The sequence below is a fragment of the Patagioenas fasciata genome, chromosome 6 (genome assembly GCF_037038585.1).
Source record: "Patagioenas fasciata isolate bPatFas1 chromosome 6, bPatFas1.hap1, whole genome shotgun sequence".
NCBI classification, from domain to species: domain Eukaryota; kingdom Metazoa; phylum Chordata; class Aves; order Columbiformes; family Columbidae; genus Patagioenas; species Patagioenas fasciata.
Window position 1 is genome coordinate 16776632 of NC_092525.1, and position 6114 is coordinate 16782745.

Below are 6114 nucleotides of genomic sequence, written 5' to 3' on the forward strand. Positions count from 1 at the left end.
GAGTAACACTGCTCTTGCCCAAGCAGGGCAGCAGCCGTGTGGTGGCCTCCACAAATCATATATGATGGCCAAGGGCTTGGAAAGCACAAATGACCCTTGTGTCAGGGCCTGGGAGACAGGGCAGTGGAGAAGGTCGTGTCCCCTCAGTGCCCAGAGACAAGCACAGCCAGGCACACACACCAGGGATGGGCTGCCCTGATCCTTCTGACTTCCCTTGGGATGCACCACCCATCTTCCCAAAACACAGGCTGATGTTTGAAAAGCAAACAAGAAGAAAAAAGTTACGGCAGAGCACACAAGAACCCCAGGATGCTGCACAAAGGCAAAGGGACCACTCTGAATTCACTGGGCTGCTGTGTACCAACAAAGGATGGACACACAGACCTGCCAGAGAATCCTCTGAGACGTAGAATCACAGAATGATTCCAGTTGGAAGAGACCCCCAGGATCATCGAGCCCAATCATAACCTAAATCTGGCACTAACCCATGTCCCTAAGAACCTCGTCTATGTGCCTTTTAAACCCCTCCAGGGACAGTGACTCCACCACTGCCCTGGGCAGCCTGTTCCAATGCCCGACAGCCCTTTCCGGGAAGAATTTTTTCCACAATTTGCCTTGGAGCAGTGCCAGTGGAGACCCCACCAGCCACATTCACACCCTTTTGTGTCTGCAGGAGTGAGGCGGCCTCTCACCTGTCACCAGCCCAGGGCCACCACTTGCTTCTTCACGTGCCACAGCCACACATGGTCTGGGCAGGCTTCAGGCTGGTTTTAACTAGGCTTGAGGGAAGCTTTAGCAAAGCTAATGGTAGTTCTTCCAGTATTATCATTTTCCCTCCAGCCAGAAGAATGCTGGGTGCGGGATGGACAGCCACATGAACCATGCCACAGACCGATCAGCTGGATTATTTATTCAGTTCTCCAAGATCAGCAGTTGCAAAATAGATTGGTCTTCATTACAGATTCAGGCTTTGCAATTAAAATGCATAAGGCAGTGAGCTGGGAAGATGTGTGTCCCTACAAGCAGAGGCAGGGGCGGTTCAGCCCCATGTGCTCACGGCAGGGCTGAGTGGGCCTGAGCTGAGCTGAGTTTAACAAGCACCACCTTGGCTCTGGTAGCCTGGAGCTACCGACTGCTCCTCTTCCCTGACAGACTTTTGATTTTTCTCGCCTGTTTTACACTGCAGCAATAGGGAAGCCCGGGGATACAATATCATATTGAGCCCTGAGCAACAACACCGCAGGTACTAGTGCATCCAGCTCGTGTTTTAATTACTCTGCTAAGACAGGGAGGATTTCACAGAGCAGCAAACAGCAGTACCCTGAGCAACGCCTTGGTTCAGCACCATCTGTTCTTCATTCCACAAATATATTTTCCTCCATGATCCAGAGCAAAAGGCTCAGTACATTATCATATGATAAGACAGTTCAAAAGAATAAATAAGTCCTGCAACACAAAGATCAGTATTAAAAAGCCAACATGACAATAATACCTGAATGATATTAGAGCTAAAAATAGATCAGAAAAACAAAAATACTTCCAGACAAATAATGAAAGAATGTTTTTAGGGTGATTTATTAGAAACTACTAAGCAGTCATGGCTTTGTGCTGAGCTGTGAACAGTGAAATTGGAATAAATAAAATAATCTTGCTGCATTAATAACTTGCTCTAAAACCACATGTATTTATAATATGCTCAGCATGACTTAAAGGATAGATTTTGTTGAAAATCTTTATCTATCTAGAAAAAGAAATTAATCAAGATAGAGACCCTGACCCTATGAACATGAGGCAGCTCCACCTCTGCAGGGCAGGAGCTGCCTCCCGATGTGCGGAGGTGAAGCGAAGGTGATGGTATCACAGAGGGTACAACAGTGGTGTCAGGGAAGACAGTTCTGGAGGGCAAAATTACAAATCAGAACTTTCTGCCACATGAAACAGAGGATATTTGCACAACTGAGGGAATAAACCTCCATTTTTCATCCTTCTCTTCTCAAGTAGACCCCTGCCTGTCACACCACAGCGAGCCAAATGGTCTGTTAGCAATCTGGAGCTTCAGCAGCTGCCAGTGGAGTTGCTTTATGCCATAGAAGGACTTGGCTCATTGGTTTGAAATAAAATAACAAAATAAACTAATTAACTAAATTAAAATAAATAAAAAAAACCCCGCTCTGTGCCCTAGATGAGTTCAGCACAGCCCAGAGCCTCACCTGGGCATGGGGACCAAGTGACCGATGTCACCTGAGGTGGCCCTGGGCTCTCACTCCTCAGCCCAGCGCCAGTATCAGTGCTCAACTCCGACAGGCTCGTTTGCCAATTATCATCAGTGGCTTTTGTGCAGCAGCTCACCCAGGCTTTTAAGGCGTGATTACAAGCGTGTTTTAGCAGACAGGATGCCTGTTACATTTTTATATGCTGAAAATAAATACATGAAATATGACAAAGTAAGACTTTTATTTGTAACATACTTTTAGGGAAGCGTATAAAACATCCATTAGAAATCCTGTTAACAGCGCTGGTCATTATGACAAGGGAGAAAACAGCTTTCCTAGGGATTTGATTTCTTTTTTTTCTTCTTAATGAGTTCTACTTTTCCACCATCACCATCAGACAATGTGTCTATTAACATTTACTCAGCAGTTATCATTTTATATTTCTTGATAACCATAGCAATTCAAATAATGTTGTTGCTCCACTCTTTTATCTTTCCTCTGATAAATATGGATAACGATCTGGCACCAAATCAGCCCCTGCTCTCACTGATGCTGCAGAAGTTGCCAGGCTGGGTAATTTGTCTAATTCAATCCTGTACCATACTCAAGAAAAAAAAAATACGTGTAAGCATTATCAAATAGGGTTTTGCAAAATAGCTGTTTCTCAGTTTTTCTTCAACAACAAAATGCAGTATTTTGAGGACGTCCGATGTGTTTGCACAGTGCAACCCCCCCTACAAAAACACCACAGCCTACAGCAACCTCAGCCTAGCACGGCTGTTTCTAACATTTATAAAGTGGCTGTATTCTGTAAGGACAGAACTGAAAGACTAAAGTTGTAGTAACAGGAGGCTCAAGCCATTTAATACTTACATATTGTATTTCATTTACCCGCTGTGTGCCATGCTAAACCAGTTACAGTGAAACACCAAATTTGAATGTGATGTCAATCAAACTATGCTATTGCAGCTTGATGGGACTTCTATGAACCAGGGTCACATTGAATTGGAAGCAAATGAAGCAAGAACCAGCCCAGACATTTCCAATTAAAACAAGGGTAGCAAATTATTAAAAAGAGTCTGCATAATTTTCACCTGTGCAAAACAAACAGCAGATAGGACCAGGTCTGTAAGAGACAGACTACAGCTCATTTCTAGGGCAAGAGGAATGAATTATGAACACGTATGGACACAGTACAGCTACTATAAACCACGTCTAATATATAACAATACAGCATAGTTTGTATTACAGCCAGAGAGCAGAGCATTGTCACATCTGTTAAACTTAATCGCATAAGGGGTCAAGATATGAAGCCACATTCAAAACCCAGTCTCCCTGTTAGCTTCCAGAAGCTTAAAAAAGCTTGACAGATAAAGCCCAATCTTAGCTATCAAGCACTAGCTCTTGATTACACGGTTCAAAACACACGATCAAAGCAAACGTATAAGCAAAGTTACTGTGTTGTTAATGCCTCTCTGTCTAAAAATTAACACAGCTGATAGCAGAATTGACACAGGTTGCGACACTAAAGCCTGTTTTAAGCATGAGCTTCATCGCTGCAGTACATCTACTGTAAATAATTTGCTTACCGTGGCAAGTCCTTATTTCTAAGCTAATGAATGGCTATCTTATAGGTGTAACATTGGTCTCAAATCTCCCCAGTCCCACGTACACATGGCCTTTGTTTCAGCAGGTTGGACACATTTGCCCTTTACATGGTGTGCGTTTGCTATTTAAAGATAGGATGGTAGTAACCTGACAGCAGAATGGGATTGCTGGGGAGCAGACCCCGTGTGTAAAGTGATGCACATGGGGACAGCAGGCAATTGTCACCTGGCAGGACCCCTCTTGCCCTGAGGACATCACTCAACAGAATTACAGCTCTGGATGGCAAAGCCACTTACAGGCAAATAAGGTCAAAAATGTATTAAGGAGCATGAAGGGAAGCGCTCGTGTCATTCACCGGCACAGAGCATAAAGATTCCGTGTCAACCACTGGCAGTTAAAGCACCCTGCACTCACGAAAATCTGATCAGTGCTAGAGAATTATTGCTGTTTTGTAATGGGATGACTTCCCTGCAAATAATGAATAATGAGGGGAGGGGGAGATGCAGCACTGGTCTGGGGACACTTGCTTTGTGTGGCAAAACAAAGCAGCATCACTGTCTCACCCACTCAGGAGTGTCAGGGCTCTGTATTCCTGTTTCCACCACCTAATTCCTTGCAGGCAAAATAGTGTTCTGGGTATGAATAGTTTTCATATTTGGTAGAGCGTAGTGACAGTCCCTGAACACTGACAGAGGGAGGTTTAGCTTTCCTGTTAATGCAGCATAGCCTGTGAGATTCCCAGACAGGAGAGTCTCAGTAAATGTGAATTGAAACAGTGTTTACTAAAATAAGCTTAAAAAAAAAAAAAAAAGGAAAAGAGAAAAATACAACAAAAAAAATAAAACAAACAAGCAAAAAAAAAACCACACAGAAACAATTCAATACAAGGATAGGTGGAGTCTGACTCCTTTATTTTTTCAGGGGACCACATTACATCGTGCTGCCTTTGAAAAATCTGGGAGAGGGTTCATTTTACATAAAGCTGATAGATGAAAGCAGATGTTTTCCCATGCATTTTAATGTCTTCAGTGTTAAAAACCCCCTTTTTTTTTTTTTGCAAAAGACCAACATTACTTTTTTGCAAATAAGTTACTGAGCTGAATCCTCTGTGTTATTTAGCAAGAACAAAACTATTTTTTTCAAAAAGAATGTTCTAAATGGAATTCACCAGATTTTACATGTATGACGTAAGAACTAACGACCCACAACAAAAAAAGAAAAATGCTCTTATTAAAATAAATATGAAGTCAAAAAGGTTTAATGAAAGTACAAACCGTGAGACCGAAAGGAAGGATGATCCACTATTTGGGAGCTTGCATGTGAAATAATGATGTGTATGACAGAGACATTTTAGGAAGTGTCATTATATTATCTTGTTAGTACAGCCCTTCATCTGCAGATCTGCATATAATGTACATGGTCTCTGGATTTTCCATGAGAAAGCAACTTTTGCCTTCATTGTGTTAATGCTGGCTTCCCTATGACAAATTTGTCACCTTTGAGCTGGGTGTGTGTTCCTTTTCTTCTGGTACCACGGGTTATTCTGCAGAGCTGCTCCCCACCCCTGTACGGATTTACAATACCTACCACGTTCTGCTACAGCTCAAGTCACCTCCGTGATTTAAATAAGTAACCCATGTTGAGATTAGTATAACAGAAAAGGAAGGCTGGCCCAGTATATTTACTTACGATTGTCCATAATGCATTCATGGTGAATATTGGACTTTCTTTCTCATTGCTGCTCTACAGAAAGTGAGGTAGAACTGTTACATTAAAATACATGAAAGAACAAAGATCAACCTACAAATGGAGGTGTTTGATTCTCATTCAGGGGCGTGGTAAAACAGACAAGTTAATACTAAGCAATTATAAAATGTTTCCAACAGTCTATCTCACTGAAAGAAACAGTAGTAGTCCAGAGAAAGGAAGCGTGCACTGTATGTTCATATACTCATATGCAAAACATGAATATAAAAAACTGCAGCTACAATTATATGCATTTATATATACATACATATTTCATACATACACCTTAACTGTGAAAGAAATCATTTTTACACAGTTCCCCAACCTGTAGTGTAATTTAGATGAAGTAAATTTGTTCTGATTTTATTAATGATCAGACTGAAGAAAAAAAAATCAACCACGACAACCTCCTTTTAATGAATTTTGGAACTGTAAACATTTGGCTGAGATATTGGCAAATGTCAGCAAAGAATGCTGTATTTTATTCCTGGACAAATCAAGTAGCATATACATAAAAGAAAAGCCAACATCTGCCCCTATTTGTGCA